At 34.5% G+C, this 23,558-nt stretch overlaps 1 protein-coding gene and 2 long non-coding RNA genes across 4 annotated transcripts in view; 2 read left to right on the top strand and 1 right to left on the bottom strand.

The window, feature by feature from the left end:
- Positions 1-23,558, bottom strand: part of LOC136772670 (acetylcholinesterase-like) — a 105,151-nt gene that overhangs the window by 76,492 nt on the left and 5,101 nt on the right. The gene's annotated exons all lie outside the window — the stretch shown is intronic.
- On the top strand, positions 4,337-6,335 carry LOC136772637 (uncharacterized). The gene is made up of 3 exons (XR_010822502.1): positions 4,337-4,703; positions 4,812-5,755; positions 5,844-6,335. It is a non-coding gene; the product is annotated as an uncharacterized lncRNA (long non-coding RNA).
- LOC136772959 (uncharacterized) lies at positions 7,936-8,625 on the top strand. Its single transcript, XR_010822534.1, has 2 exons — positions 7,936-8,197; positions 8,461-8,625. It is a non-coding gene; the product is annotated as an uncharacterized lncRNA (long non-coding RNA).

The raw sequence follows: 23,558 nt of genomic DNA, 5'->3' as shown, positions 1-23,558 counted from the left end.
TGTTTATCGTATACTTCAATTAGCGATAAAAATTTTGTTATTAAAAAGTATATGCCATTTATCATAGATGTAAACGTGTTATTTGATTCTCGACCACCAGCCACACACACACACAAGAAAACGTAACAATAAATAACTTGAGTGCTCTCTCAATTGTTTACATTGTTGGTTTTATTGCGTCAATTCATTCTGCTGAGTGTCCAAAATACAGAAACGAGATAAATACAACTAAACTAATCGATATTCTTGATGCAACCAATGATATCGATTGAAAGGTAAATGTACTAATTAATACATTTTGATGCAATGATAAAATATAAGTATTTAAACCCTTTGAAGTACCTATTTTTTTGTTAAGCAGAATCAGTTAAAATTTGTTAACTTGATTATTACATTACTTCAGCCGTAATAGCGCACTGCATTAATAGAAAACGTAATCAATTTTTGTAATGAATATGAGTAATTACACAACTATTAACGTATTGACTAAGGAGGAGCATGTCAAAAAAACATGAGATCAAATCTCCAAATTTTATAAAACTGAGCAAGTATTAGCTTAAATTTTATAAACAAATTAAAAAAGGTAAGAGTAGGTTTTATGATAAGGTTGAATTTTTATGGACGTTAATATGCTTGTTAGTGATAACAAATAATACATTATAAAAAGACCTTATATAAAAAGTAAATGAAAAGTTTTGTATCTATCTTCGTACAAAGAGAGTAAACATATAGGCAAGATGAAGGCTCTCATAGTTTTTTGTCATTTTCGGACTATTCGCAGCATCTCTTTCTGTTGATACGCTTGATTATATACATTGCAATACAAATAAAGGTTCTGTAAAAAATAATAACATTTTTGAAATGAACCAGCCTTCAGACGAAAATCAAATGGAAGTAGATGTAGAGAGTGAAATTGAAAATTCAGATTTGGGAAGTGAATATTACAGTGAAGATACTCCAACTGAGGGGGAGAACGAACCAATGTCCATAGTAACTTCTACGGGTAACCAAAGATGTGTAATAAGGCTGGTACAAAGGGTACGTGATATTTTCTTTAGAAAGTTACAAAAATTAAATATCATATACATTTTTCTCATTAGAAAGACTTATTTATACCAATTTTCTTCATAGGTGAAACGTGACATGTTATATGCTTCAACCTTGCCAATTCTAGATATAGAAAGTTTGTCTTTCATTTGGTGCGGTTATATGGTTTGATTTGTGAATGTAATAACACTAGAAAATGCCTAATTTCAGACTAAGAATAACAATATTAGATAACACATTTCCATAATTTAAATTGCATATTTTGGTTTTAAATTTCCGACGTTACAGTTGTTAAATGAGCTATAAATAAATTCATTTTATTCTGTACTTACAGGTTTCAGTTTAAAATGCGATTTCTTTTATTTATTAAAGAACATTACATGGTACACGAGGAAAATTGTGTTCGAGATAAAGTTTTAGTGACAAAAGTTTTATTATTTGGAAAAGATTAAAGTTTATCAGGGTAAAAGAGTATATTTCTATTTTATATCGACTGAAAAAATCAAAATAGTCTGGAAAAATACAATTGTTTTGTACTATACTCAACAGTCAAGAGATATGCTTGATAAGGATATAGCAAATTTTGCTTGACGCCAATGTTGAGAATAACAATTTTGATTCTAATACTGAGGGCAGATGCATGTTATGTGAAGGAAGATGAAAAACAATTATTATATTGTCCATAACTGACAGTTTTTTCAGGATTTGGATTGCAAGATAAACTGATCAAGGTGATCGATATATTATGAAAAATGAAATTTAAGTACATGGTTATAATCTGGTTTGACTATTTAAATAATAATTTATTTATCTAATTTCATGAATGGTTTAAATAGATTTTAAATATTATCATTTATAGCCTGACTTCGGCAGAGTGGCTCATACGGTACAGACATGTATCATAGAAAATCTAATTAGGATTGGGTGGGAATATAAGTTCCGTGGGGAGAAAGTTCCACAAGTTGTTATTACTATAACATCATAGTATTATAATATAATACAATATAATTATTAGAGTATATATTAGGAGATATTTAATTAAACAGCGTATTTCATAAGTCGATGTCGATCCTAAAATCCTTGCTACAAATGTCAAAACATTCTACATTAAAAACCCTTAAACATTTTATTGAATTAACGCTTATTTGAAAAATTAGTATAGTTTCAAATTTTTTAAACCTTCGTATTTATATTGGTTCCACAGTGAACTGAACCAATACAACAATGGAGGATTAAGAAATTCAAATAATAATATCTTTTAAATAAGAGCTAAATGAAAAAAGAAATACACAAATGTTTGTACTTTTTCCGTCTCTATTGAGAATTTTCGGAAAAACATTAACTTATGAAGTATAATAAATTAATTATCTGTATGATAAATAATTGTAATATAATATTCTAAGATTGTACATATATAATATTACAGTAATAACGAGTTATTGAATTTTCTCCCTATAGAGCAAATATCCTTACCGAACTCTGCACATATGATCATAAGGTCTATAGAGAAAACTTTACTATTATTGCCTTCCAATATTTTAGAAGACAAACTAAATTTTAGACAAATATTATGCATTTGTGTGTAAAAATAATATTAAGTATATCTCATGAGACTTGAAAAAACCCATGTTTCAATATTCGTATTTTAATTTATATATACACGTTTAAATACATAAATAGGTTATCCTGAATGCAATTTGAAACTCTCTGGCATTTCAGTCAATTAAAAAATTATAGGTATATAGCAGTATACAGAGATATTATGTAATTATATAAAATTTGATCATTATGAAACTTTACACACTTCTCGCATTTCTTTTAATCAGAGCTTTTAATCGTAAAGCTAGGAACGAAAAACTTCCTTTTTCGGATCCATTTTCTGACAAGTACCCATGACACGAGGGGCTGTTCGATGGGAATGTAATAATTGACGATGATCCGCGTGAATTGTTTGGTATTCAAACAAATTTACGATGTTTTATGATATACCATAATCGTAAGTACATTTATTAAAATTGAAATTGTAAATAGTATTGTATCATTTTATTCCGCTACATATTGTAAGGGGTAGAGAATTTATCCATTGAATATATTATCGGTTGGCAAACGTCGGACATTATTATCTGATACTCATTGCAGCTACTTGATAGAATGATTATAATTATTAACTGTTTTACAATGCATCTGGAAAATAAATTGTGGATCAAAAGTATCTTATTTATTTTCTTTAAGATTTTAACTATGCGCAGTATTTTTATTCCTTAATGCTCGCTAATGTTAAATATAGAGTTCTAAAGATTAACATTTATATATATAATTATACATATAAACTTTCAACTTACTTTCAAAATCGTTTGTAAGGTATGTTATGAAACATATTTTGTGAGTTATTATAAATAAATATAAAATTATATTGTTACCTTTATCTATAATATATATCTATGATAAATTATTAAATAATAATTCAAAAATAAATTAATAATATAGTAATCAAAAAAATAAATGCTTTAAGAAAAGAAACTATTTTTAAATGAAGAAAAAAATATAATTAGGTTTGGAAAAGAGCGGAATTTATTTTTATGATTAACGCCCGTCATAGTGAATCGGTCAATTTTAAATTTAGCATTCTAAAATGGTATAAAATTCGAAATCAGAAAGAGCCAAATCGTTACTGTTTGAGATGCTATTATAGTTGCTCTATACTTCTAGGAAAGGGTAAAGCAATTATTCATTTTCAGTCTAAATTGGTAAAATTGATTTATATAACAATTTCCGTATAATACTCTTATAAGAACATATTCATCCGTAAAATATTATACAAAACTATATTCAATCTGGCAAAAATACTGATTTTAACACTACGCTTTTCTGGCAGCTAATGCATAATAGAGATGTGTATGTGATTATGAACTGTTATTTAAACAATACCAAACTGTATATAGGTAAGCTGTACTTTAAACCTTTTCTTTTATTTTAAAACCACTTAATTGATAGTCAATACCACAATACATTTGTTATTTTTATTGAAAAAAAAGCTTCTAATATACATTATGTCAGTTAGAATAAATATTATTCGATTATTAATAAATGCAATGCAAATAAAATATTTTTATAGGGGATACAAAAATGTTAATATGTCCGGTTTTCATGAGAAAATGCTTCAATAGTTGAAATTAAAAAGGATAGCTATCGCTTGAATAGTCGTTAACACTATGTAAGCACAAAAATATATATTCTAACTAGTCAGCTGCCTTTTATTCACTGCAGTTTCGTGTACAACATTATAAAAGCAAGTGTATAGGCCCGATATCGAATCATTTCATATAAATACATTCGTTTTAACACATTTGGATTAGTCGTAGAGGCATATAGTTAAACACCCTATCGACTTTATTTATTATGTTTTATTATTAAATATGAAGTTACTTAGTCTTATTATATTTTTAGGGTTTTCCTTGCCAGCTTTTGCTGATAATATGGGGCATTTACGAGATACACCTTTAGTAGGGGAAAATTCGAATGCTCTAGATAATTTAGTGAATAATAATATCGTGGAAAGTGACGACAGCACTGACTCCAGTGACACTGATGTAGTGTCAGAGGGTGATCTTTTTGAATGGTCTTTTGGACGTTGTCTTCTAAGGATTGTTATGGGAGTAAGCATTTACCTACTTTATAAACTTTCAATTTTCTCAAGTATCTATTAATATATCCAAAATCTAATTTTTAATATTCATATTTTTTATTAACATATTTTGTTTTAGATTACTACAGAAACTGCATGGTATGATGTACCAGAAGATGATTTTTTTTCCACGGTATTTCCACATTGCCAATATTTGCATCGGAATTAAAGAAAAGTATCTTGCTAATTGCTCCCTATCTCTCTCTCTTTCTCTCTCTAAGGGAATATATATATATATATTAATATAATTAAATAAAAATGTGTAACAAATAATGTGAATGGTATGCATAGAAAGTAATTAATACTTTCGTTTTTCAAAAAAGTGTGGACTGCGTAGTATGTATAGAATTTATTTTTATAAGGTATTTTGTGCATATAAAAAAAATAAATATTATGAAATATATATACAATATATTACAAGAAAATTACAATTACTACTTTTTATGTATATCGTCCATCATTTAAATATTTTCTTAGAGATTTAGACAAATATTATTTTTACCTGTCTATATATTTTTCATGAGAAACAGGTTTTATAATTAAATTTAAAAATGACCGCTATCGCTTGAATAGTCGTTAAAATTACTTTATATATATGCACTACATTTTTATTAGTCAGGTGACCATTATTTTCTACAGTTGCATTGTATTTACAATATTATAAAAGCAACTCCACAAGCTCAATAAGGAAATATTTTATATAAGTACTTATATTCTAAACCTTAAATAAATAACAGTGTATAATAATTAAGCAATCTATCGACTATATGTCACTTTTTATTATTAAATATGAGACTACTAACGATCTTTATATTACTTGGGTCCTGCTTACCATCCCTTACTGATGAATCTTGGATACTAAAAAAGTGTGTTCCTTTAACCGAAGGTTCAAATGTTCGGAATGATGCATTGAATTTTCTTATTGAAGATGATGACGAAAATGAAATCGATGACGATATTGATGATGACAGTGAAGTCTGGCAGACGCCTTTTGGACGTTGCCTGTTAAGGACTTTCAAGATTGTAAGCTAAACTTACTTTTACATGCTTCTATATTTGATTTATCCTCTATTAAAATATCATAATTTTTTTTTCTGTTTATTTTTGGTAGTTTGGAATAGATGGTCTATCAGGGGCTGTGTCGAATGATGATTCAGCAGGCATATTAATTTCACGTTGCGACTATTTGTATTAGTATTTTAAAAAAGTACATTTTTATGTGCTATAGAGAAATGCAATTTAAGAAATGTAATTTTAAACTCTTAACAGCCCTAGCATCAAACATCTATGCTTTTGCACTTTGACTAAACCTTGACGCTGCCAGTTAAAGGATTATTTGAAGAGAAATGTGTAAAAAGATTTATTAAAATGTCTAAAAATGTGTTATCAACTGATTGGTAAAATAATACTCTGAATAAATTTTTACTGTTTATTCTTTATCTGTGAGTATGCAATGTGTGTGTGTTTTATAGGCACTTTCATAGATTTTATTAAATAATCTTTCATCATATAAATCATTGCAAGGTACTTTTGGAGTCTTAATTATTCCATGTATATATTTTAGTTCTTTATATGCTATGTCATATAATAAAAAAAGTGTATCTTTATATGCTATAAGGAATTGTGTAATATAATTTATTAAAATTTCTGAAAATTGTCTGTTCATAGATTGATAAAGCATTCTTTAGAATTAATTACTATTATTATACTTTATCTTTCCATCCTTTAGGTGTATGTACATTTTATCACTGTATACCTATATTTAATGAGATAAATTATATCAATATATAAAGAGCGTTTAAAGCATCAATATTTGGAAAAACAATGTTATTTAAAAGGATATTACACATTGTTATACATTCTCGGTCGTAGAACTTTTAATCATTTTTATTGAATTGATAAATCAATATTAAAAGAAAACAATATTTGCGCATATCATTTTTATAGGGAGCTTTTGCAGCCTCGTGGAAATCACTTTTATGTTTTGATGTGTATAATCGCAACTTACTGAAACGTCTAAAAGAGAAACAAACAATTATTAGAAAAAGAACGATCATGGACCCTAATACAAACTACAATTATTTTATTTTAATAAACGCGTTCATGAAATGTTAAACTTTTTCAATTGGTAGTATAAAAAATAGCTCCCTTTTTAGTAATAGAAAACAATAAAAAATAAGAAAAAATTATTTATTGATTTTATTTATTATAGTCTACACTAGGTCCATAATCATAGTTTTCTTAATTATTTGTAAGGTCAAATACTCCAATTAACATAAATCATGAACATCAGTAAATAAACATTACTTACACGAGACTATAAAAAACTCCTACTAAAATTATTTAACAAATTATATAAAAAAATATTTTTATGTTTGACTACTTAAAATATACAAGCTCTATTCAACTAATTCATGCTAAACTTATAAATTCTTATAAAGCTAATAATTTTCAGAATAAAATTCTTATACCATATTTTAACTATAGCTCTAATTTAAATAGTTACTAAAGATTAGAAATTCCTAAAATTCGATACTTCCTATTAATCCGTAACTTGACCAAGTGATGTCTGACCTAAAGAAATAGGTGACGAGATAATTCTATCAATAAGAAGACTCAAATATAATAATTTTTAATTTATAATAAATTTTTAGTCCAAAAAAATGAAATTTGATATAAGATTTATCATCTTAAAATGATTCCTACTATATTTGAATTTATCGCTTTAATATGAGTTAACTAGACACCCTTTATACGATAAAAAAATTATGTATTTAAAACAAGTTTTCTTGATTATTATTCTATCAGTCCTTCATAATGATTAACAGTTTGCGAACCGAGGAATTATACTGTTATTTTAATCTCCACAAGACAATTCTTCATTGATGTTTTGACAGAAATAAACTTGCAACTTCACAATATTTTAATTATGAATTTTCTACTCTGTTAAAAAGGTTACTGGCCAAATAGATGTTAAATAATGAAATGCGCATTTGTTAAACCGAAAGAGGGATTAAGGAAACGGCAAAATAGCAACTAAAAACATCATAATGATAATATATATTTTATTAGCCATCTGTGGTGCACACGTACACTCATATAGGAGTTTTATCAGAAATCAAAGAAAGCTTACTATATCGGCTTAATATAAGTCTATTTTGCATGTGTCTTGTTAGCTGACTAGTAACGTGGCTATAGAATTTTAACGATACGTCGACAGCCTAACCGTTATTCGCCATGAAAATTTTGACGCTTTTGTTTATCTTTACATCAATTGTTTCAATTCTGACCATTAAATGTCCAGGAAGTCACCCTATCAATAGAGGGCCAGCCATTCCAATTATTCGGGATCGTCTAATTCAGCGGCAGCCTCCTCTATATCCTCGTCTACCTCAACGTTTACATATGGAGTTGGGTATTAATACTCTAGCTTATGTGCGTTGCATGGTAAGACTAAAAGTCGAGGTACGAATTATTCGTTACGAATTTACTACTACATAACCGCTTTGTAAAGAGAGATTCTTAGTACTCCCCTGTGCATATAAAAAAAATCATAATAAAGTGAGAATATGTAGTCTTATACATACACACAAAAAAGTGAAAGAAACTGACAAAAGATTTTTTATAGACTGCCCTGACCGTATACATATATGCATTATTACGTATTTTCACTTTAATATCATTATGCTGACATGCACAGATTAAAAAACTGATTCTGTTGTTTTTAGCTTTTAAAAGATGGATTTTATGGAAGCAGCCAGGTCGCCATACCGCAAGCTGATTATACTAACCTAAGTTTCCGGTCTTGTCATTATTTGTATAACGGCTGATTAATAATATACATTTTATTCAATTAGTTTTATTAATGTAAATTAAAGCTTCAGGAAAGTGGATTTTACAGAATTTGTTTATTTGTATACCACACATATCTCTTATCTCAAATCATAAAGTTTTAAAATTGAACGTACTTTAACTTTTTCCTCATTAATTATATAGCAAAATACCTATATATAGGAACAGTAGTGATGAGAGATTTTGTTCTTCAAATTCTCCCTATTAAGTAATATTTATTCGATTTTACATACTTTTAAAATAATTGTAAAAACAAATTATTTTTGCAATGTATAACATTCACTATTTCTTCAATTTGGTGATAACTGATTGCTATTACTTGTAAAATAAAACGATTAAATCACATTGTCAAACTGCTTGATATACTTTTATGACTTATGCGAATAGTTTCCTGTTGAACTTTTATTGGACGACGAAACGAGCTTAGCGTCTAGGCTCAATAAAATGCCTTATACATTTTAAAATACTATTTTTACATCCTCACCTCTGATCAGTACAGTGACTTTCAATCCAGGATTTTCCAAGAAAATGATCAGAAGATGGAAGATTTATTAAGGAAGAGTTAACGATAAAATTGGAATGGAATTTTTCACGCGTCTGCTCTGGAACAGTTTGGAAAGAGACAGTGCAAGAGAAAAAAGAATAAAGTTAAAAACGGAATTAATAGGTAGATGGAAAAAGGTTAGAAGAAATAGATAAAATTGAAGAGAAGAGAATACGAATAGGTGTAAAGAGGGTTAGCAGGAATCGCTGTATTTATAGATACAGCATGCCGTTGTCGGCAAGGGAAGGGAGAACGGGCTTGACCTAGAGATGTCACTGGGTTAGCGTGTCCATGGGCCATCCATAACCCTGCTATACCGGTGATACACGCGCTCACCAAGCCAACCCCGCGCAACCAACCAACTACCCTTACGCGCACCTTCTCCGCGCCAATTCTCAAACCTTCAATCAATTTATATAATAATCTGCAAAAAAAACGCTTCAAGACACAAATTCGCTAAATCTCTCCAATCATAACTACGTAAAAAAATGTTCAAACTTTTCCTGCAATGCTTGAAGAAATATAAAAAAATGTATAGCAGTTAATTTACTCCTTCACTTTTCGCAGTTCCAGCATGGGCGAACACCTTTATAATTGTAAATAAGTTTTCATAAACGCTTCAGTGGAGAATAATATTATAATTTAACCAAATATAAATATAGACATAGATATGTATTGCAAATAGAACGAATTGGACTAGTCTGGAATGCAATGAGTACCTTTTTTTTATTTCATCAGGAGTTGCGCAATGCGGCTTCGCAATACGGGGTATAATCAAATGGGAGTGGAGATTCGAGAGCTTTGGTGGCACGAAATTGTCCGGTTCGAATCAGGTTTAAGTTTGCGAGTGAGCGAGGAAAGTTTTGTGGCTGGCCCAGATGGCTAATGGATATTCATCGCTGTCGCTATGCCAGTGTGTCACGTCGGGAAACTTTGACCGGCTGCTAAAGATAAAAGTCAATGGCTCTCATGGCTGATTAGAAAGCTCCCTACTCCTGAAAGATCAATGAGCGAGACAGGAGTGGCCGCTTTACTTGCTAAATACCCTCTTGGTGTATCTGACGATATACCAGCCGTGATGCATCAAATATCAAATACACCAGCCGTCTCCTTTTAAATTAAACCACATCCACACTTCGAATGGAAGAAATAACTTTTAAATCTATATATATATATATATATATATATACTATTCATAAAAGGAATTGGAGCAAATGTCACACCAATAAAACAAATTAGGAGCGTCAAAATCCGGGTACCATCGATTATATGTAGCAATAAAATTAAATTTCTGTTAAAATTTTAAATAAGGACATTTTTCATCCTCGATTGTCAAGCGCTGATAGAATTTTATTTAAGATGTCAAGTTATTTTTATTAGAAAATTTAATTAAGAAGAGAGTCGATCCTTCCATCAAACGACTTCGGGAAAGATGTCACTTTAAAAATTGTTTAGGTCGGCTAAATCTTCAGCAGGAAATGAGCATGACGTAATGCACGATTCCACCTAAGTACGATTCGTGAGAGGCTCGATTCTGACGGAACGGATGAATTTGTCAGCGAAATTTCGTATAATAAACCGGCCGCAATAGTCTTGGAAATGACGCAGTAGTACCGATAACCAGGCTAAAACCCAGCGACAAACAAGAGCAGGATTAATTTTCAATTTGCAAGTACGCCAAGCGAAAACGTCCCGTCTATTCTTCCCAACCAGCTTTATTGTAATAATCGTTGTAATCCACGGTCATAATTAACGATCAACGAGCGATACTGAAACCCCTATAGTTGTGCAAACTGATACCTGTTTATTCCCGTAGCCCCCTCCCCCTTTTACTATTTAAAATTTTCCTATATTAAATTTTCCATTGCAATAGGAAATCCAGTGAAAACATGCACTGCCAATTATCACAATTTTCAAGCGTACCTAAATGAGAATTGTCATTGCGAATAACAATACATAGCGCTTCGTTTATGTAAATGAAAATTTGCATTTTGATTCAAGTCCATTGTCGCTAACTAATTGCAATTTGTCATAACTTACTTGGCAGTGGAGCGAGTGTACTGAAACGAAGGCGAACATTTTGTGCAATAATGAAAGCGATGTAATTTTGTTGAAAAGTGTTTTTTTGTCATTATATTGTAGAATGTGCGAGAGATGACGATAAGGACGCCGAGTTTTGCTGCGGGACGTTCTTTCAGGCGAAGAGTTTTGTTGACAGCGATTTGTAAGGCGCAGTCATTTATGTGTTTGTAAACAGAGTGTTTTTCAGCATGTTCGCTGCTTGACCCAGCACGTCACGACACGTTCCAAGTATCGAAAAACCTCGTCTCATATCAAAGAAGCTAGTTTCAAAATTGCCGCTCGTTAATTACGTAATTACCGTACGTATGAAATCATGATTTATTACAAATAAACGAGAAATTATTTGTTAAAGAATTACTCAATATAATTTGATATTTAATGATATTGCTTATTTTAAAAATACCTGTCCTGCATATTTTTATACACCTTAATTTTTTTATTAATGGCTTCGCGTGAAACGTATAGTATTTTCCGCGTAGTTAGGGTTATCAAGAAGCAATAGTTCGAGGGTAAAAGTGAAACAATTTTTTTTACAAAAAGAAAAAAGGTGAATGAAAATTAGAAAAGGGACTACATTCTCTTTAAAAAATAAGATGTTTCTAGCACAGCCCTAGGTATATGTATATACTTAAAGCAAAATCATACAAGAAAAGTATAGTCTAGCCCTACCCCTTTCTTCTTCAGAGGTATTTTGTCCGACATTCTACACAATTATAAGCCGTTGGAATTAAAAGAGTTATGTACTTCATGTACGAATATATTGAGTTTTTCCAAAAAAGTTACGAATTATTATCATCAAACCGTATAATAAAAATAAATAATCTCCTACATTTAAAGATACTTTTTATTTTATTTGTGAAGAATCAGGTTATGTTACTGAAATGGAAAAAAAATCGTTCCTGTAAAATCTCTTCTTTTATTTTTAATACCAAAAAATTTAGGTTACTAAATATTTGTTTTAAAAAAGTTTTTATCGAGAAGAGCAATAATATCCAACAATAAACTTGGTAACAGTAATACCTAATGGTTCCAATTTACATGAAGCCAAAATGAAAACTCCTGGCTATTATTGAAAAATGTTACACGGCATTAAATGAAAAACTGGGCTTTTAGTTGCAGCTTATTGTACACTACGGACGAAACAAATGAATGCGTAGGTTTAATTATTCAATAAATTATAGGAAATCTATTGAACGACATGTGGAGTATATTTGTAAATGAGGGTGGATGGTGTAATATTGACGAATGGCAAGATGATTGTAACATTAACGAGAAGCAATTTAAACGCGATGTGACTTTAATGTTCTTATTAGAGAAATTCCCAGCGTTGCTTTCGAAGAGGTGGTTGACTGGCGTGGAATCGGCTTTGGGGAATAATCGATGCGGCCTGGAACAAGCCCGAAGCTGCTGTACTCTCCGCTCTTGGCCCTTGTTGTCCTCCACCCACCTTCGCCCCCGTTAATGGAGCTGCTCGTCGCAAAATTTTCGTCCGATTTTGGCATGGCGATGTATCACATTTGCCCGTAGGCCGCGCGCTTCCATGAGTTTTGAACCGCAACATATCTGCAGTAGAAGCTACGTTGTACAGTCTACACGATCAGCTCATCTCCCTCTCCCAGCTTCTCTCCTACTATACCAGCAGGCCTCCCCCCAAGCAGAACGCCACCTCTCGCCCGTTCTCTACGCGTCTACAACCTGTGGACTCTGTAGTCTGTAGCCTGTACTGACGAGCTGACAAACCCGCGCACGCTCCCACTTCTAAACACACCCCTCCCCTCCACCTTCTCAAAGCTTCCCCCTCTCACAAAACAGTCGACTAACTACAAGTACACCAACTAACACGCAGATACACAACATCAAAACCGAACTATTTTCTTATATATGCTTGTGTGTAATTCTATACGCAAATATATAGTATGCTAAGCATGTTCGTATATACGCAGGCGAAATCTGCCAAAACAATTCTGGCAAGGCTCGAAGCAAGTTTCGTGGAAAAATGGGGAGAAATTAGTCGAAACGTCTGGGCTCTGGGATCGAGGTACTAAATAATATGGATGCTTCTTTCGCAAGTAATTAAACGTAGCGCTGTAGGTTTGTGTTCCTACGTGGTGTGCGTTTGTGTAGGTTAGTCTCTTGGGTAGAAGGGGAGGGGGAGAGGGGGAGGTTGCAGCGTGAGCAGAGCTCGAATTTATGATACTACATTGCAGCTGCTTGATACCGACGCGACGCCGGCTTTACTACGCCAGGCTCGCTTCGCTGCAGCTGCAATCCAGCTTGAATTGTTGCACCGGTGAATCCTATTTCGAGAAAATTGCGTCATAACGCGAATCAAGATAATAATTCAGCTTTGGACGTCGCCTCGCCCGGTCCACGACGTTCTGCAGCGTGAATAAATTATCGGCCTTTGCAGACTGTGCTCTCTCTCTTTCTCTCTCTTCGGGGAAAAGGATCCTCATACTAGTGTCGGTAAAGGAATAGGGGGGGGGGGGGGGGTAAAGTGGAACGAAGAAAGAAATAAAGGAAAAAATCCATTTTGTCGTATCTCGGAAGGGTTGATTTTTATTGGATTTCTGAGTGAGGCTTCGGTGGAGATTATAGTGAAGAGGGGAAGAGAGAGGAGTGTTTGAAAGAACCGAGGAAATATCGAGGAGAAAAGATGGCGAATGGTCTTTTACGAAGCGGCTATCGTTGTGTATAGAACTGATAGCTACGGTGATAAGTTTGTCCGTGTATGTACAGGTATACGTTTGTACATATTTCGTGATAAGGGGAAGGAGACAGAGGGGGATGGGGGTGGCTCTACCACGACCGACTCAAATATTGACCTGATGCCAGAGGCCGACCTCGAATGCTTTCTTCGTGAAGTCGTTTAAACGACTAGAGACAACCCCACTTTGGCTCATAGGCAGATTCGTATAATTTTCTTTTTGTCAGATCGCGCTCTCTCGGACTACCCCGTCCCCTTTAACCCACACACACTCACTCTGGCCCAATTGCCTCGGGCATATTTCATCACCGTGCACCGAAGACAAGCTTTTTTCAGTGTAAAGATTCTCACTCGGCTTTCCCATTCGACGTATGGAAAGCTCGCTTGTCACTGTCGCGTCGACTCGCCTGTAAAGAGAAACTCCAAGTAGTATTGATAAATGAAAAGCGCGCCACCATCCCGTTCGTGACTCGTGCAGAAGTAGCGATAATTCAGCCGGATAAAAAAAAAGTATCCGGGCTTTTCGAATCTTATGGTTTGGAGGGCAATATTTTTGGCTTTGGGACTGGAAGTTTGGCGAAGGGGTTGGGGTGGAAAAATTGGGATTAATTCGCACGGGTCACGGGATCGATCGATATATTTCACGAAGTCGGTAAATGAAGTTAAATCAAGCATCCCCGGCGAAAAGTGACAAGCTAAATTACATTTTTTCAATTTCAGTGAGTAGAAACGACGACTTTGGTACGCCCCGAGCGAATCTTTATAGCCTTCAACAATTCATCCGAGGAATCCGAAAGTTATTAAGCGCGTCGAGTGCGAGGAAGTATGCGAGCCGCAGAATTATTAGACCTCTACCACTTATTTGCTCGTGCAAATCGTCCTATCACTCAATACTCCTCCCTCCTCTTTCCATAGCTTTCCTGCAGCAACGACTCGTGCATAAATCAAACGATAAAACTCGTCTGCATTTTAATAAGATTCCTCTTGATACCTGACAACGACCAATCGAAAAATTAATAATACTGCGAAATGACTTGTCTCATTCTCTTCAGAATTTTCTCTCTCTCTCTCTCTCTCTTTATTCTCATAATTCGGAGAAATGGTAAACTGTGTTATAAAAAATGGACACTGTATCGAGAAATGGTAAATATATACTTGGATAATTGAAGGATCAGGGACAAGTCGAATAGGGTAGCGAGGGCATCTGTACATACATATAGATATATGCATACGCGTATATAGAGCAATGTATGCTTTACTTGTGTTTCTGTGTGCATTGGTTCCTTTAAATATCGCATGTACAGCAATTCCGCTGTGAAAGGTAAAGCACCAGCTGGAGCCAGACACCGAGTCCTATTTCCCCACTGACATGAGCTCGCCTTTGCTATTTCCACCTCCTTTTTCCTTCGTATACAGGGCCGTAAAAACTCGGTTCACCGCCCCATCCCCCATATTCAAATTTTCCCACCCCAATTCCGCGCATAAATATTTCCATCCTAAAAATACAGCCAACATTCGCTCGAATCGACCATTAATTTTGCATAATCTCTATCAAGGTCATTAATCAAGCTTTACTTCATTATTCCGTAAATTATTTCTTCGTTCCACTTTAATCTTTCTTGTTTTGGAATATTTTTCAATAATTTGCCCGTAGTAACTGCTGACTCTTCTCTGTCATAAAACACTCTATTCTCGCATACTATGTTTAATAGGGAGATAATTTGAATGAACTTGGAGTCAATTCGCTAATTGAAAAAGAAAAAGGATTGAGCTGGAATTTTATTGGAGATCTTGCTGGGAAATTCTACGAACTCGCGTTATATGCGAGCCAGTGGAGCGGCAGATATTGCAGAGAGCTGAGTGAGGCAAGAGCGAGGGAAAGAGAGAACAAGCAGGGTGTTTGATAGACAGAAAAAAGCTTGAAAAAAAGAAGGGGAACATATAGAGAAAACGTGTCCGGTGAGAAAGTGAAATATGAACCTTAACGTTTCCTTTCGAGATAGAAGGATCGCTCGAGGACATAAAGAAATAATCGTGCGTATACTTTTCTCTACGTCTCCCTTTCTATCCTTATCCCATGTACTTATTCATCGACGTTTCCAAAGCTCCGTAATCCAGCGACATGGATTCTAATGAGTATCATCTCACGCCAACCATACACCAGACCCTTCCCCTTATTCTTTACATTTTTCTGTATCGTTACTTCCTTCCGACCAAAAGTTTTTCCAAAAATGTCTCTTTTATTGATCTCGCTTAAATAAAAAATTTTTATCTCTTTCATTCTGACAACGTCGTTACCTACTTCGATATACGTTTCCTTACAACAATGTAACCTTTTGTGCAGACGGATAGACCAAAGTAAGCCAACTGGGGAAATTGAGATTTTGCAGAATGTTTAACCATTTTTTTCGTCACGTTCAAATCTCATGACGCAGAAAGGATAGGGGCGAGCAAAGAGAGGACCAAAAAGTCTAACGAATTCAAGAAAACAAAAAGAAAATCTATACTACTTCTATGTACGTTTACCCATACTAGTGTATAGCTTCACCTTACATACAGGGAGACGAAGATCAAGCAAACTAAGAGAGCCAAAATTTTCGAGAATGCTGAAAGTTTTTTTGGCGAGTACAAGCCCGATGGAGGAATTTGTCCATGATGTAAGAAGGATAGGGGCGTGCAAAGAGAAAACCAAAAGGGATCAGGATTCCCTTGGATGGAATATATTGCGATGCAGCTGTGGGAAACATCCGCACTGCAGTTCCAGAAGGAAAAGCTCGTTTGGGAAGAGAGCGAGAATGAAGTTTTGTCCATTGATTAAAAAACTTGGTGCTTGGAGGGGATGTACAACTCGATACGCGGTAAAGGCGGCTGTTGCTGTATATTGAAAAGTAGAAAAAGGGAATTCAAGTTCTTGATCAGACTTGTCCTTACAAATTATTAACATAGTTAGTTATCGATCGATATAATAGAAAAATGAATAAACGAACGTAACAAGATCCATCATAACATATTTCGATGACAGGAAGTGCTATTTTTAATCCTTCCATGATCAAGATCGCTATCTACCCTCTCATAATTAAATAACTGTCATCTGTCTTCGAAATTAAAGCCCGTGACTTGGTAGCCGTCGCGTATTAAAAAGTAGAAAAGGAACGATAGAGATTTTTCGCCACAATTGGTTAAAGACCGATACGATTAAAACTAGGTGAACGGACGTAACAAGAGCGATCGATACATGTTTCGATGACCGGAAGTTCCATTTCTAATCGTCCACCAATCAAGATTGCTATCTACCCTCTGACTGCCCCGAGTTTCCGTCTTCAGCTATAAGAAATCCTTTCCTGACGCCGTATCACCCATCGTCAAGATCCTCTAATGTACTTTTTCCACTATCCTTACTATCCGATCCCCTCCCCCTTCCCTTGTTGCGTGACACTCGAAATGGAAATTAATGGAAGCGGCAAGCAGCATTTGTCAGAGTCGACGATCGTATTCTCAGGTGAGAAATGCGGTATATAGATGTTGAAAGTTGGAGGGGTGGTGGCATAGGGAGCAGAGATTTGGAAAGGGGGCAACGGGTGTTAAGACGAAGGAAGTCAAGGAAAAATTCGAGGGTCAAACTACGAATGGTTGGTGGAAAGGGGGTGGTTAGATGGAAAAGGATTTTCAGAGGTAGTGCTTGTCCGTTTGACGGGTTCGTCACGCGATATTCTCAGGCAAGCCTATATACCTGAATATGGGTATACACGTGTGCTCGTTTATGCCATATCGACGCACACAAGCAATAATGCTGGATACTATACTATGCAGGATATAAGTATACGTCCTGCCAGTAGGGAAGAATAGATTAACCCGGTTAGATAGTGATCTCTGACGGTGTGCATAATAGGCGTTGCAGGTGCTATCCTGCAGGTCTAACTTTGCCCACCAGAGATTCTCAACCTCGATCCCCTCCTTCCAACCTCCCCTTCACTCTTCGAACAATCCAGAAATAATCGCACGATAGCAGATTTTTTCCCCTCGCTTATTTCGATTTGAAACAAGGTCTCTACTTAATTTGACATTTACCCGATCTTCAGGCTTTGGAAAATTTTCTCTCACAGTTTTATCATGCGGCTCTGTAAATAAATAAAGCGTATTTGGTTATAAGGGAGTCATACGATTCTGCTATTGGCATGCATAACCTTGAAAGGTCATGCGAAGGGTACAACATTTTTTTGTTAAATAAAAATCACTATTCTTATTGTATATTTTTATAGTTTATCTCAAGATCTTCCTAAACCCTATAATAATATACCATTTATTCCAGATGTTTAAAAGATATTTCAATTTGGAATTTTAGGTAGGTGTATAGATTAGGTGAAAATGTTGTGTGCAATCTTTACGCATGGACACGTGAAATGTCTCAATTTATATAATTTACAGTTTAGCATAGTTTACACTTTTTTAACAATAAACTCACCCTGAATAGAAAATTCATTTTCAAACTTGTATATATAAGAACTTATGTTATTTAAATATAGAAAAATAAGTCACTTGGGAAACGTTTTACAATTGAAATTAAGAGGAATGAAACTTGTGCAGCATGTTTGTTTTATTGCTTTGGAATATATTCAGAATACAGTAAGAGAAATTCAGAAGCATCCTATTAAGGGACCGCCCTATACTTTCCGAAGAACTATCCAGTAAACAACTTGTCTTACATTACACGTCAGTACTTTAAACAAAATGGGCGTTGACTTTAGAATCAATTGAATGAAGTTATACGAAAAGGAACAGATACTTACGCAATGAAAATGTTCACACTATTGTGATTCTAAAAAAAAGATATGAAATTTTATAATAACTTTTACGTTATATTTTTTTGTGTGGATTATTTTTTGCAATAATTGAGTTCTAAAATTTGATGCTTTTGATTCTTACTTTTAGAAAATTGTGACCTGGTTCTATTCTTCGTAGCTATATACATATACGTCCAATAGCCGCTGTCAAATTTATATTAAATATTGGAAAAAAATATTTCTAGTTGTATATACGATGTTTTATCACTATTATACGTATAATGAACGTCAGGGGCATATAAAAAGGCGACAGCAGTTTTAATACGTGTCTAGACGTAGACACACAGCAAATCAAGGTTTCTGAAGCTGCTGCAAAGGCACGAAGGAGCTTAAGGATGCTCAGAGAATAAGCCGAGGAATTGGAAGTGAACGTGGAAGGCCGGTTTTAGGGTACATATATATATATATATATTAAAGTGAAACAATTAATATAATATTAATAAAAGCAACTAATTTTAAGTTTAAAAAATAACATGTTTTTCGAGCAGGCAAAACTATAACTGAAACAAATTTAAATATTCAATAAATCCATTCTGACGTCAAACGTACCTAAAAGTTGTGCACATACGCGTGTATACAGTTTATATTCAAAAACGATTGTTTGACAGTTGAGATTTGTAATACTGATCTGTCATTCACATTGATTTAAACGTTCTTTTGAAAACTGTTCAATTTTGAATTACGACAGAATGAAACTGTTATTAATTAGGAAAATACATTCAATTTTCGTAACATCGTACTCAACGTGGCAGCTTATCGAATTGTCTTAAGTAAAATAGCCGTTGGTCAGCCCAAACCAATACAGAGTTTTAGAATGCCGGCATTATAGGGAACACTCTATTCCGAAGAGAATGATTTACACTCGAGACACACTGGTTAGCTTGTACCGTAAATTAAACTCGTAATCCTCCCTGACGTACTAACCTTTTACAAGAGACAGTTTAATTTCACTGCAATTTTTTCCTCATCATTCCTGAAACGTTCTTCATTGTTTTCTGCCAGCTTATTTATGGCTACTTTGATTACTCGCTGCCCCAACTTTATCCATCCTCTCTTTCAACCTTCGAGGAATTCATGGAATTATGCGCAAAAACTCCCAAAACTTTTTTTCGCCATTCTCAAGGCCCCATTTGTCCCAGGAAACCCGCAGTGGTCATGGCACAATTATCGATAATGAAGGCAAATAAGCCACGCGAATTTTTTCTACTTTGGCAGCATATGAAGTGAGGGGAAGAGTAATTTCATGAGATCATTAGAGCTGGTTGACAGTAACGAGGTTTTCTGGATATAATTATATGATTTTTGTAGATGAGCTTTGATCAATGTACAATATAACTGAATTATATATAATATGTAAGAATGGGAGGAATTTGAGATAATAAAGAGCAAGTTCAGAGAGAGGGAAAGTTCGCATGGAAGAAAGATTGAAGGGTGAACGAATTGAAAAAGAGTCTCTAATATTAATTTATGTGTTGGAAACATTTTATTAACATAAGAATTTTTTATTGAAAATTTATGGAGGAGCATGTAGTGCTCATTAAGTTTGGCAGAAAATCATTAAGTTGTATACAAAATGTGTGTTAAACGAGATGATTGCAAAATCACAGTTGAATGGAGAGTTTACGAATTATTATTGAGATATACCCCTGTAACTGAGAAGCCAGAAATGATACTGCTAAATACAATTAAATTTTCGAAGCATTTGGCAAACGAAACAAATTTTTAGCAAATTCGTAGCAAATAAGTGACATATGGATCTCAACGGATATAAAAGTATCAATTCGATTACCTAGCTATCACGAATCTCTTATCAAGCATTGTTTTGTTACAACGATTCTCGTGACTTTCTTTTAGAAAAGCACGCGAATCCCTGCTATCCATTAATCGACGTTCGATTGCATCTACCGATTATTTGCATATCTCCAAGCTGTTTATGTTGATTAATCAATTTTTCAGATATGCAAGCGTAAACGAGGAAACTACGTTTGATTATTGTAGTTAAAATTTTTACACTGAAAATGGTATAAAATGTTCATACGTATACTGTATAATTTTTTAATCAAATGCAAGATAAAATGCCAATTTCTACAATTGTAATTGCTTATTTGCTTTACACTTGTGTCATTGTAGAAGAACAAACGAAAAGCATAATAAAATGTCATCTTAGCCTGCACCTCATTTTAAAATTCTTACAGTATACGAAACGTATATTATTCCATTTTCTGTGTAAAAAGTGTAACTAAAGCGGACGAACTTACACAAACACACATGCACTAGTAGCAGTTAAAGTCTAAACGACCCCGATAAAGAGTGGGAAAGAAATAATACTTTTATTATTGTACTTGATGGATCGAACGAATCTATCGTGAGATCCTAGGGCGCTCGACATCTCTCGCGCGAGATGCTAAAATTCATTCGAAGTATGGATTACCGACTGTCATGTTCGTTGATAAAATATATACATCCGATAAAGTGAGATCGCAAGAATGAGAGAGGAGAAAATCGTTATCATTGTGTTGATTCAGTTTGCTGGTGAAACTGGCGCAAAAATACCAGATAATGGATCGTTCAGGGATTTAATTTTAGTTTTCCAATGGCATAGTGACGTATATCAAACGGATTCCGAATAAACGTGATATATGTGTGTTAGAATAATAATCATGCTCTATAATGATTTATAGTACGCAATCTGCTCTATCGTTGCTTAATTACAAATTTCTTTCTTGACCTATGAAAGACGCATATTATAAGTCTTCAATATATTTATTTTTAATCAATGTTTACTTATACATCAACAGGGCTTTGCCTTTGCACGATATAACAATAATCACTCACTCTCACTCCCACACCATATCAATTTTGATTCTTTTGAAGAATTCAATGTGCAAAACAAATTTATTACGAGCTAAAAATCTCCAACAATCGGAGCGCGAAATCAGTAATTATGATTCTTTAATCTCTCACCGCTAATTAAAGCTTCGAATGAACAGCAATGCCGCGGAAAGTTGATCTGAAATATTTCACCGTTCATTCTATAGATAGCGCGTAGATAGGAAAGTACTCGATATCGACTTTTCAACTGTTTTGTTTTGTTCGCTTGAGAACAAAAAGAAAATGGTAAGGGAGAGGAAGAAAAGTAAAGAAGTGAGAAAGGGAAAGAGAGAGAAAGTGGGGAAGAGTGGAGAGAGAGAGAGAGAGAGTGGGAAGGAGGGGAGTCGAGGTGAAAAGAACTTTACTCACTGAAACAACAAAAGTCCGCAGTAGTAAAGTAGAGGCGTAACACGCGCGACGAATTGTTTGTCTAGAAACGCTTGGGTCTTAAGTAGAAAAAGCCACTAGGCGTTAAAGCCAGCCAATTTGCAGTGCGACGTTTGGAACAATGAGAGTGCGAGAAGCTTTTTGGTAGGAGAGAAAAAAAGTATAACGTACAGTGTTAAAGGGACGTTAGTCTCGGACCCGTGCATATCGATGAATCGATCCATCGATGTAACTTTTATTTCTACTGAAACGCCTCCCCCCCCCCTCTCTCCCTCTCTCTTCCCCGACTCTCATGCATTTTCCATGCCCGGTCTTTCATCCGCTCGACCCATTTACTAAAATTGATATTTAGCAAATTCTGCTTTGCTCCCTCGTGGAAAATCGTTGGACTATCGTAGGTCTTACCACGTATTTCCGTTACTACTGATGCCCAATCGACGGTTTTACTACTGCGCACGTATTTTCCTGTACGAAAAGAGATACAGAGCTGGGAACGTGCGCAGATATATTTCTGTGAAACTTCTCGCAGTTATCTCCCAGTTCATAGGCACCCCTTAAATCCAAGGGAGTCCCCAGGGATCAAGACGGTGGATCGTCATTGGTCGACAGTCGCCCTTCGATGTCATCCGTGCTTGGCGAGCGAGCAAAACTGTGCTTCCCTGTCTTATGAAGACTCTTTTTATATACTAGAAATACACGTGGATGAGTCCATTTGCCCGAATAAGGCAATTTGCTGCTGGATTGCGGCACCATAAGTGGAAACCATTTACTACTTGTAGTACCTCCGAGGGATATTTGCGTTCAAGTAGTAATAGCCGATGTTTGGTCAGACAAGTCGTTCTTGGATATTGCGGCGTACTAGTGGAGATGAAGAGGCGAAGGGGTAATTGGGACAAATCGGAATGAAAGTTTTTGATAATTTTCGCTCTCTCTCTCTCGCTTTCTCTCTCTCTCTCTGCTATGGTTAAGAGCGTAAAAGGTACGTTAAAGCTGTGGGATTAAAAGTTTGTTGATTCCCCAAAGGAGTCGGTGTGAAGAGCGAGGCTGATTAAAAATTAAGCTGTTAAGCTATACGGGAGTTACCAAGCTGCTTCCCACGAGCTTCTATAACTTTTAATGGGTAGGGGATCTTTTTTAGGCTGGTTATTGCGTGCGCATCAATATTCCAATCTGCGCGCTTCAAGTTCTCGACGCTCTGATTTCTCACAGGTATGGATAGTTTATTGAGTACAGGCACGTGCCGGTACACACCGAGCTAACTTAGATCGACTGTAAGAAAATACACGTGTTTCGTGTTCATCGATAATACGTACAGTCACTGACAAAAACGCCGCTCCTATAATAATGCTCCTACTACCTTCGTAATATGTTCAGCGTTAACACTGCGCACGAATGAATGGGAAATGCTTGATTACGAATTTGCGTACAATCGATATAAAGTATGTACATAGGCTTCACTCGTTTGAAGCAGAAAAACTATAATTCTATTCGAGATCCTTTGCATTTTCTGAGAAAAAATCTCCTTCTCGTCCTGACTATGTA

Source organism: Prorops nasuta, unplaced genomic scaffold (assembly GCF_024137725.1).
Source record: "Prorops nasuta isolate Cenicafe-Biocafe unplaced genomic scaffold, Cenicafe_Pnas_1.2 PNAS00004, whole genome shotgun sequence".
NCBI lineage: Eukaryota > Metazoa > Arthropoda > Insecta > Hymenoptera > Bethylidae > Prorops > Prorops nasuta.
This window is presented reverse-complemented; position numbering and strand designations above follow the sequence as displayed.